At 38.8% G+C, this 11,754-nt stretch overlaps 1 protein-coding gene across 1 annotated transcript in view; it reads left to right on the forward strand.

Moving 5' to 3' along the window:
- The first annotated feature begins 8,262 nt into the window (after positions 1 to 8,262).
- Positions 8,263 to 11,754, forward strand: part of LOC107105037 (synaptic vesicle glycoprotein 2B-like) — a 39,938-nt gene continuing 36,446 nt past the window's right edge. Inside the window, exon 1 of the mRNA XM_015405157.1 lies at positions 8,263 to 8,391. The gene's annotated coding sequence lies outside the window, so the exon portion shown is untranslated. The remainder of the gene's footprint in view (positions 8,392 to 11,754) is intronic.

Consider the following 11,754-nt stretch of genomic DNA (forward strand, 5'->3'; position numbering starts at 1 on the left):
CTGTTGCTTCTATGCACATTTAGTACACTGCAAAAAGGATAGAGAAATAAGTAAAAAATTCTTACATTTTGTTTATTTACCCTAAATTTAAGCAAGTAAATATGATGATCAGCCAATGGAATTAGTATTTTTTTTACTCTTGAAATAAAATATTTAGATAAAATGCACTTGAAATAAGAAAATGCAATTGCTTTTTCTTATTTTAAATGTAAATTGTCTTGTTCTATTGACAAAGCATCTCACTTACCTCCTCAATTCAAGAGAAATGCACTTAATTTAAGAAAAAATGACTTATTTAGATTTCTATTTTTTTTTTTGTGTGTAAATATTGACCATTGTACACTGCAAAAAATCTAAATCTAGAAAAGTCTTTTTTCCTTAAAATAAGTGCATTTGTTCTTGAATTGAGGAGCTAAAAGAGACATTCTGCCAATGGAACAAGACAATTTACACTTAAAATAAGAAAACACAATTGCATTGTCTTATTTCAAGTGCTCAAATTAAGGGTAAATTCACTTAATTTAAGAAATGTTTTACTTATTTCTAGATCGTTTTTGCAGTGTAGAGAACTGGTATCTTTGGAGATTATCTTTCCTAGTCAACAGGCTGTCATATTGTAGCCATTGCCAAACCATAATCCTCACTACTGTCTAGTTTTTGCTTTTGACACATCAGGTTTCACATCTAAATGTCAATTGGGTCCTAAATATTCAATGTCCCAAATACACTAAGGCTTTACTCCTTAACCTGTCAGTGATCTTAATGCTATGCATGATTGGTTCATGTTTATACTTAAGGATGTACCAGTCCCAAACATGTCCAGAAGATGTCAGTGTCTGCAGGGCTGCAGGTCAATAAGCCCAGTTGATCCCATCAGCTGGGATTTACTGTCTGTAGTCTGAACACACGCCCGTAAAAAAAAAATGTCACACAAATGATGTGTGTTTGTGTTTTGGCACGATAAGAATATATTCTTGAGTCTTTTGTCAGACCCAAGAAAGAACAAACAGGAAAACATTTTAATTCTCTAAAGCCAAAAGAAAATGTTGCCAAGACTCTTGGCATCCTGCCTGTCTTCAGATCAAAGTTTGCCATCCATTGTGCTTTTTGTCCAAATGTCTGTGCTTATGTGTCTCTATGCCTGCAGGCTTGGATGCACACCAGTGAGCAGGTCAGGTGACTTAAGCCAACTTGCCGTGTCCAACTAGATGAAAAGGATTTGGGGGAGGTCATACCGACAACACCTCCCGCCCACCTCCATGTCCCACCTCCATTCACCAAAGCGTAGCAGATTAACTCCCTCCGATTGCTGCTCTTTAATTAGGGGTGAACAGGAGGTGTGGAAGCACAGTGACTCCATACTAATAACTCAGACAAGCACGGCCGGGTAAATAAACCCAATGAGGACCTGACTTGGATTTAATTAGGACATCAGCGTGCAAAGGCACTCTTTAATATATACATTATTAATATGTCTCCTAAAATTATCTTCACCCGGTGTGTGAGGGAAATATCACATATTTTATAAATCCCTGTTTTCTATAGTGGAGAAGGTAGACAGAAAGGTAATTGGATTATAGTTTGGATTATCTCTTGTAGGATTTTTAAGTCTTCATCTCATGCTTCTGAGTTACAGATGAAAGACGTGAAGAAAGAAGACGAGCAACAACCTAACAAGCAAGAAATAATTACTGTATCAGGAGGATTTCTTTTGCAAAGCTCTTTACTGTCTAGTATTCTTTGGGCAGTTCTGAGCCCAACATTTCAAAGACGAGGAAGCTGCTGAATGTATGATAAGGCAATACAGAAACCCTGAGAGGAATAAGAATGATTTCTTATATAAATTAGTTTGACTCCAGTCAAGTTAGACCCAAACCGATGTCATTAAATTCCCAGGAGGAATGCTGGAATGATGGCTGGTCATAATCCCATCTCATAAGTTTATGTCTACCCTCAAACATCCCATGGTAATTACTTCAGGTGGTGCTTAAATTACAGTCCAGTTAAAAAATAACAAAGAAAACAAACATCTGAACTTAACTTAGTCTGTACCTGATACCCATAAACGACCACATTTTCCGAAAAAAACTAGGAGCCATCTCACCAAACAAATAAATTCAAGAGTGAGCTGTCTACGTCTTTGGTTACAAAACCATTTCTAAAGCCTTTGGATCCAAGTAAACCATAGAAAGAACAATTATCAATACATGGAAAAAATGGAAAGTTGGCAAACCTTTCCAGAAGTAGTTAGCCTATCAAATTGACAATAGCACACCAGAAACTCATCCCACTGGTCAATAGAAACCCAGAGCAACTTCTAAAGCACTGCGGGACTCCGCCGCCTTCTTTAAAGTCACTGTTCATAATTTTACAGTAAGAAACAAACTGAGCAAAGTAGCAGTCATTATATGACTGCAAGGAAAGTCCAGCTTAAATTTACCAAGATCTTCTTGATGATTCCATAGAGGTTAGGTCTTTAACACGGGGTCCATGACCCCTAGGGGGGCCATGGAGGTACTGCATGGGGGTCGCAAAAGTTTTGGTTGGTTAGACTTTTTTTATATTCCCTCCTGCAGTTTTTTCCACTAATTGAAATGTCTTTAAATCCACATTAACATGAATTCAACACACTGTAGTAAACAGATAAATGGAGGCAGAAGATGTCTTTCAGTCATCAATGCACACATTCAGTGACACACAGGAGCTGCACCGTTTCATTCACAACATCTGTCCCATCAACCAGGAATCAGAATCAGAAATACTTTAATAATCCCCATATGTAATAGAGTGACTATAGGACCAGTTTGATATAAAGCAATTTCATACAATATATATAATTAGGGCGTACCCGCTCCATTTCGCCATCAGTTTGGGGTCCTTGGCCTGGAAAACGTTGAAGACCCCTGTCTTAGAGTTTTGGAAAACTATTCTGTGGACTACTAAAACAACAGAGTATTGCTTTGGAAAGTACGAATTCTGAGATATCTGTAGAAATACACATTTCATAATATAACTTTATAGCATCAGTCCAACATTATGCAGGTATTGTGATTGTCTGAAGCTGCTTTCCTGCTTCTAAACCTGAGCAGTTTGCCATACAGTTGGAAACAAATTCTTCTCTCATCCAAAGACCTGATAGATGTTCGTCCATCAGTTACTTCTCCTCAGAGGTACGTCAGTTATCTAGCTGGACAGCCTTTGTATACTAAGTCTTCCTTGACCCTGTAACTATATAGCTATTTTTATGACAAATATTTTCAAAATTGAAATTGATTTTAAACTCTGATCAATACATGTAGGCCATTAGAGAAGCAGGATGCTAAAATGACTGCAGCTGGAAAATACTGAGGCAAAGCACTAGACTGTACTAAGTTAGACTTGGAAATAAAGACAGTTTAGGTAGTTGTTTTATCTCTGTTTCCCAGTACCCTCCCAGTGGAACGTATTAATTTTCCTGAATATCTGCATGGGATGTCTCTGCATTGCATTGCAGGGATTGCTCCTCCTACAGCAGGCACTATCAAGTGTAATCCCACTGTGCCTGGATCATGTAAAACTTTTCCAGATGGAGAACAGAGGAAAAGGAAGGATAAAAGTAATAGTCGTTCACATTAACTATAGCACTGCTACAAAACGAGGATTCCTGAATAACTCAGCTTTGACATAATCTCATCGAACCTAATGAAGGGCACAGAACAGGAGCATTTGTCTGAGCAGGTCTAAAAATCCTATGACATTACAGATGAGGTGCTGCATTTCATCTGTGAACAGTGTTTTCCGGCAGGGAGGGGCAGAGGGTGTGACATGCAGGGCTTGGAGGAGGAGTTAGATGTACAGCGATGGAGACAGAGAATATGGGGGCTAAATTTAGCCAATGGTTCGGCCGGGGTGGAGCTAATCCTCTTTGCAGTCGAATTATCTGGCCTTCGGATTAGAGAGCTTTGCTTCTATGCAAGACATCTACTCTCTAAAATGATGTCCCATTGCAGGATGTACCATGTTGAAAAGCAGGTGGAGTGAGGGGGGAAGTCTGGAAGAGGCGTGCATAAAATGGATAAAGGAAATACAAAGCATTTTATAGCAGTAGGTTGAAAGTTTAGATGACTTCTGCTCATTGTCATCCTTTAATTAATCATCATACCTGTATCAGCCTCCCTTAAATGTTGAAAATGCCTTCCAAATATTCATAACTACTGAGCTTAATCTCATTCTGTCACATAAAAGCTATTACTGTATGTATTGTATTGGGATTTTATGTGAGGGAATGCAAAGTAGCACAGTAACTATTAGGAGGGATAAAAATCATAAAAATTTTTTTATAATAATGAATTTGAAAAGCACTGATCTATAGTTACTTTTTCTCTGATACCTTTTTTAATCTGATGGAGAACACGTTGACAGGGAAGCTGTCAGATGTGCCCCACAGCATTTGTAGCTTAACGAAAAATTGTCTCAAGAAGAAGGATACAATTGTCAAAAGAAATCCTTAAAGTTGTAGGGAAGTCATGTTTAAATGTCAAATCATTCTGGCTTAAACATGTATATAAATGTACTCTTTATCAGTTTTTGTTAAGGATGGAATTGCTGGAATCTTCTTGGCCCGTCAGACAGCCGACCTTATTGTTCCAAAACAGCGACCATCACCACAGCTTGAGTAGTGTTTCAATTCTTCTGGAAAATCTCTTGTTGACTTTGTTGCTTTTCATTTGCTTTGTGGCGTTGCAAAGTCGTTCCAGGCTTTCCGCTAAGATTGGCATATTTGCTCGCTTTACGTATTTGTAACTCGCTGACATTGACATATGCATGGAAATTAAGCAACTGATGGTTTATGGCGTTGAAGTAGACTGAGGCTTTAAGAAGTTGCGCCTTCTAAATTCAAAGTTTTCCATTGTAGCATCACTACGGTTGAAAGTCCATTTAAGAAGATACTGAAGAAATTCTGGGCCTGACCAGAGTTTTCTCTGACTGCATGGAGTGTAGAATAATGGTGCAAATGCTCTTCACTTTTTCGTTGGTTACCAGTAAGATAATTTAGACCAATGGAAATGTTTCTGCCTTAAAAAAACCTACACAGATAAGAATGGTGTTGATTTATCGGTCTGCAGTCATCACCTTTATGAAGATACGGCTAATGAGAATTACATTATGCAAGCTACAAGTTGCATGTTTGTTAGAGGAAGCAGCTGGATGCAGGTTAACACAGCACCTGGGTCAGAAATGGTCAGTTTTTTATTTTAATTTAAAAGATTCAACAGGTTGCAAACAAGATTTTTTATAAATACAATTAAAAACAGGATTGTTTTAAAGTTGTAGGAAAGTCATTTTTAAATGTCAATTATTTCTGGCTTAAACATGTATATAAATGTACTCTTTATCAGACATTATTTTCCCAAAAGTTAGAACATTTCTATTTTTTTAAATTCTTAAAATCTTTGTTTTTTTTTTTTTGTTATCTCATGCAGGTCAGTTAGTTATACGTCAGCCTGAACACCTAAAATCGGTCAATCGTATATCAACGTCACCTCTCAATAAACTTTTCAGTCATAGCATTGTGATTCATATGTGGCAGCTTATATACGCAACGGCTGAAATAAGAAATAAGAATAATCTACTTTCCCATGGAGTTCCATCCCTGTGTTCACGGTGATGGACGTCTGTGTCTTCGGCAGGGGTAGAGCTAAGAGAACTGGCAGCGTTGCGAGGCAAGGGCTCAAACATGTACGGCTGTAAGCCTTCTACACCAAACCAAGCTTCTGCCGCCCTGGCGTCCTCTTCCACAACATCTTTGTACCTCTTTCCTCCTCTAAATAAAAAAATGGATGACGGAGGAGACTCATCCACAACCTCTGACACAAATCTCTCCTCCTCTTGCATGTTTCCGCTGTCCATAGCATTCCTTGACAGTGTCGTTTCTAAGTCACCAATTTAGTGCTACTTGGTCCCAATGGAATTTCCCATTGGGAACCTACTAGCACTAAGCTGCTTCCGACAAACCGGCCACAACCAAACTTGCTTGCAAACCTTTCGCCACAACAATCCCGCCCCCTTGATAAACGACCAATCACATTCACTCTATTCACTTGTGTAAAGTCGGGCACAACTTGGGAAATTTCTGAAATGCAACAGTTGGAACAGCCGCTTCCCTACAACTTTAATAAGTTAGATTTGTAGCAAAGCTGCTTTTTCCTTTTGTAGGACAAATCAGGCATACAGAAGGAAGTGCTCTGGTCAGTATACAACAAAATTGAATTTTTTGGAGGCCTGAGGCAAGAAACTCTGGAGAGAGGAAACACAGGTTAGTGACCACATAAATGTAACAGAGGAAGATTATGAACGGTTTACAAGTTCAGCCCATAGCTAGAGAATGAGGTAGGATCCAGCTGCCAACAAGATGCGGAGGGCGCTGCCCAGAGTGTCCCAGATGCTGCAGCCCTGGAGAACAAGCAGGAGTCTGAAGCCAGGTCAGGCAAACAGATCAGAACAGGAACAGGCAGGCTCAGAGGTCCAGGAGTCCAAAGACAGTTCAGTAAAAACTGTTCAGACAGGAACAGGCAGGCTGGTGATTGAGAGGCAGAACAGGTCAGGATCAGGAATTCAAAAACTCCAAGGTACTAAAAACACTCTTGCCACTGGCTAGAAAAAACAAGAATAATCTGGCCCAGATGACTGGAGGCAAGCACCTTAAATAGCGGCAGGAGCAGGTGGATCAGATGAGAAACCAGACAGAATTGGACAGTTGAATGAAATGAGTAATTAAGCCAGTCATCAGTGCTTGGATTAAGACACTGTGTGTAACTAGGGACTTTTAAATCACAAAATCAAAAAAATCACAATCTGGGGCCCCTCCTATTCAATATCTATATGCTCCCTTTAATGTAAATAATCAAGATGTCAATGATTTGTAGTTATAATGGCAAGAAAAAACATCTCTGCAGCACCTCCAAAGTTGCTATATACCTCTTGGATACTTCTTTTATTGGGTTTAGGTGCAAAGCTATGCTTCAGTAGGTCTAAATGTACTCTTTCTGTTTTTGTATGATGGATAGAACAGTGGATTATTTGATTTCTTGGCTTATTTCATAAACCTTACCCTGCCTTAAACCTCCATACAATGATCTTCTTTATGCGTTCATTGGTTCTCCTCATGCTATTTATTATTTATTGTTCTTTTACAAACCCTTGAGGCTCTTATGAAACATCTGGATTTGTTCTGAGATTAAATTGGTAACAGGTGGTCTCTATTTACAAATTATGTAATTTCTAAAGACAGATTGTTGCATAAAACTAAAAGGATTGGAATATAACTGGACGCAACACTTTTTAGAGAGTGAATTATTTGTTTTCCACTTCACATTCATGTACTAAGTTGTGTTACTTAACTTAACTTATCAAAATTGACATTAAAAACTTTTTAGGCTTTATTTTCCACCCCTGTTTCTGTATCATCTGCATGTAAAATCTCAACAATAATGAATAGTACAAGAAAGCTTTGACTATCACTTATACAAGGCGCCACTGAGACACATTTATATCACGTCAACTCCCCACGTCTTAGAAAAATCACCCCACTGCACCTTCTTTTTCTGAGTTAAGGAAGGAGGAATATTTCTTTCATTTTTTTACTGATTTGCTTATGTGGGGATGGATGAACAGTCGCCATTCTTATTCAAATTTTCACTCAAGGACACTTTGGCACACGGCCAGTCCACCTCTTCTGCTTATGGAAAAAAGGAACATCGGGCCCTGCAGGCGGCCATTAACCAAATGTGACATGGGCTGTGAAAACTATTCGGCGTACTGTTTAGATGTAATCTCAAATGTGGACACTCTCTTTCTATGCCGTGATTGCAAAACACTGGAGGCCCTTGTTCATGTTTCCATGACAACAAGCATCTGCACCGGTGAAGTGTCCTTGAGCCCCTAGAAGAAATTAAAAAGTAAAAAACCAGCAGAACTTCAATTTCTCTTATGGCAGCTACCGGTGACCTCTGACCCTCCTCGTGGAGGATCGCTTGCAGAGATCAGAAAAAAAGACAAGACCACCGTGCAGAAGGACCGTCAGCTGTCAGTGCAGCCTGTTGCTATTTAAACCTTCAGGACTGTACCACTGGGCTGCAGAGATACGGGGAAGTTAGTCCGGGGGAGTTTCCAGGGAGGGGGGTGAACCCTGCGTGGGAGGGATGGTGTGTTTGCTGTGTGTGAGTGAGTGGGGGGGTGGGGGGGTTGAGAGCTGGCATACTAATCCCTCAGGTTTGGCTGCAGCCCGGCCTCGGGATAAACTGTCATGAATGCTCTGGACGTTTAAAAATGCTACGTGGACGCGTACATTTTTTGAAACATTAATGTGTTCCTCATTCAGAAATTGTTTTTCAAGGGAAACTGCAAACTATGGTAAGATTATATTTGTAATTTTGCTCTTTTATATAGTTTTTTTGTATTGTCCCATAAGTTAGTGAAGAAGGGATAAAGCTGATGCAGAAACAGAAAGTACAGCTACATGATTTATGTTCTGATCGTCATCAACTAAAGGTCTTTTATTGGAAGCTTGCATCTCAAAGTATAAGTGGAGGACAAATTTAGTTAATTGAGGACTCTCCTTGTTGCAACGTCTTTGATAAAAAGGTCTCCAAGGCCTCCTGAGTGTTTTACAAACAAATAATCTGGTTACTACCAGAAAATCTCCTTTAACTATCCTCAGAAGGTGAAAAGAAGGAACTCTGTTCCTTTACTGTTGTAATTTTCTCATCAGATCCATCTGATGTATATAAATTAAGAGATCAGTGAATGGATCTGCAGCGGAAAAGATTTCTTTTCTTTTCATTTGCCTCTGGTTGCCAACTTTGGGTTTTATCTCAACTTCCTTCTCAGAGGGACCCTGAAGCGTTCACAGAGAAAAAACAAATACAATATAGTTCAAAAAGACAAACAGAGTTCAACCTGCAAGGGGGGGATATTAAAGCTTAAACAACTAAAAGACAGAACACACAAAAAAAGAAATATCTTCCAGAGTTGTTTATGCCCTAAAACTCCACATTTAGTCACATTTCATCCAGAAACCTCTTTGTATTTTATCAAGGTGTTATATCTACTACAGAACCTTGCTAAATAGTGAAGCAAAAATAAGATATAATATGTTGATTTTTATTATTTGTTTAACAAATAACAATCTGTTGTGTGTAATCCAGCCCTCTGAACAACCCCTCTTTTTAAGCATGTCTGAGTTAGCTTTTTTATATGCAAAACAGCCCACAGTCAGTCAGACTGGATCTGTGAACATTTTTACATTTGACCTCCGCTTCTGAATTGAGTTCAGTCTGTTCCAATTGGTTTTTATTAGTGCTGAAACAATTAATCGGATTAATCATGATTAATCCATTATTGAAATAATTATCAACTAATTTAGTAATAGATTAATCATTAACTGGAGTATAGAGACTCTAAAACGTATCTTTAGCTGAAAGAGCAACTAACTTAGAGCAGGAATTGTATCAAAATTGCAAAATTGCATTTAGAATTTAAGATAAAAATAATTTCTGTCTGTCAATCAGCTCTATCCAGAACTCCTCAAGTAGAAAAGTTTTAGTTTCACCTGCTTTCATTTTGTAAAAGGTCTTCTTTAAGGAACCTTTGGTTATTCGATTATAATACATTATTTAAAAAAATAATTGGCAGATCAAACGATTTTCAAAATAATTGTTAGTTGCAGCCCTAGTTTTAATCTAAACTACTCTATTGTAGCTCTGGCCATGTGCTAGAGGTCATTTTCCTGCTGAAGGTGAAATCCAAGTGTTCTAGAAGCTCTGATAGATTTTCTTTCAGGAAGTGATTGGGTCTGGTTCTGCATAAGGAAGGAGCACGATGGTTCCACCACCAGATCTCACTGCGGCTGTTTCACATGGATTTTTTTGTTTTAGTATTATTAGAACAAAAAAACCTTTGCCCAGATGTTATTTATTTGTAAATAAAACTTGTTATTGTCTTGTTGACATATTCTTCCACCTAAGCTGTGGATATTTGCAGCTCCTTTAGAGTTATCACACGTCTCTTGGCTGCTTCTCTGATCAATGCTGTCTTTGGCCTGCCTGTTAGGATTCAAATCTAAACATAAGGCTGCTGTTTCACAATGTTTAGATTGAATATGAGAATTTCAGCTGGATGAAGCGTGTGCGTACATGTCTGAGTATGTAATGTTTCCAAAGAGCAGCATAGCATGCCGTAAAACGAGAGTTCCTCCCAGTCTTCGCTTGCACAGACTCGAGCCGCTGATGAAGTGGAGACAGTAAAGTTCACCGCAGTCAAACTAACAGAAGATCAAAACACAAAAAGGTCACTTGTGAAATTGAAATTGCTTTCAGCAAATGAAGTTGCGACCTCTCTGCTTCCTGTTAAAGCTTGTACGCCATTGATTTTTATGATTTCAAAGGGACTTGCTGACTTTTCAGCACTCTCATCGGAAAGCAGGTCACGACCCATCCAAAATCTGAGCACGCATTAAAAACTATTTGACATCTGAATAAATATGCATGTATCTGTTTTGGGTGTGAATGCAAATACAGATCGATAGGACAGTGGTGGAGGGGGGTGGATTATGGGTGGGACTGAGGGTTATGTAAGTAACAGCTGCAGCATGATGATGAAAGCAACATCATCTCCCAGCTCCAGACCGAGCATCGATCCTCCTGTAATTCTCCGCTGAGTTGTTCATGTTTTATTCAGGAAAAAAAATGGATGTTGGTGATCATATTCTGCTGCTGCAGACATTTCTGCCCACAAAACTGGTCTATTCACATCAAAACACAGACTTCACATCCCCAAGGCCCCAGTCGACACTCTGTAATCCACTGTGGCTCTCAACAACGGATGATTTCAACAAAAATGTTCGGAAGGGAGGGGAAAATGAAAATAAAAGTAGAGTTTTAATCTGGATTAGATAACATTGTCATCAAATCTGAACACCAGACCAGCCTCGAATAGCATCAAACAAAACCAAGGTTTCTGTGTTAAATGTCACATGATGCAGGTGACACTTTTAGCGAGATAAAGCCTTAAAATGATCATATTCAAAAGGAAAGTCTGATTCTATTGAGCTATTCAAGCTTGTGAGGGGGCTGGAATGAGAAAGTTTGTTAAAAAAATATGAGTAGCAATAAGTCTACCAAGTCTACTGTAGGTCCTGTAAATAATTGATAGTGGATGAAGCAGCCTTACCAGTGCTTTAAAACTGTTTGAAAAGTTTTAAAAACAAGAAAGTTTATATCTCAGTCTTGGCTGTTTTGCTTTATATCTTCAGAGTTTAGTGTGTTTAAAAGGTTTACTGAATACTGTCAAGGTGATAGAGTTGAGTAGAGGTGGGAATACAGTACACACAGCCAGGCAGGTGGTTTGCAGGTAGAGAGTAAAATGTTTGATAGCAGGCGGGAGAACGCAGTTGAAGAGTGAACAAGTTACACAGGCTGGTGGCAGGTTTTAAAAATCCAGCGAGAGCAGAGCGAACAAAGGAAAGCAGGATAGGTAGTAGTTGCACACAGTCACAGGATTAGGCTCATACAGAAAGCGAGACAATCTGGCAGAGAATGACAGAGAGAGGCAGGTATTAATAGAAGGAGTTTCAGGTGAAACAAGTTATTGTTAATTGGGCAGCGGATTCTGAAACTGGTAAACCAATCAGCAGTGTGGAGCAGAGCAGGACGAGAATAAACAGCGAACTCCGCAGCTATATATATATATATATATATATATATATATATATATATA

Source organism: Cyprinodon variegatus, unplaced genomic scaffold (assembly GCF_000732505.1).
Source record: "Cyprinodon variegatus isolate N-32 unplaced genomic scaffold, C_variegatus-1.0 Scaffold2020, whole genome shotgun sequence".
Lineage (NCBI taxonomy): Eukaryota > Metazoa > Chordata > Actinopteri > Cyprinodontiformes > Cyprinodontidae > Cyprinodon > Cyprinodon variegatus.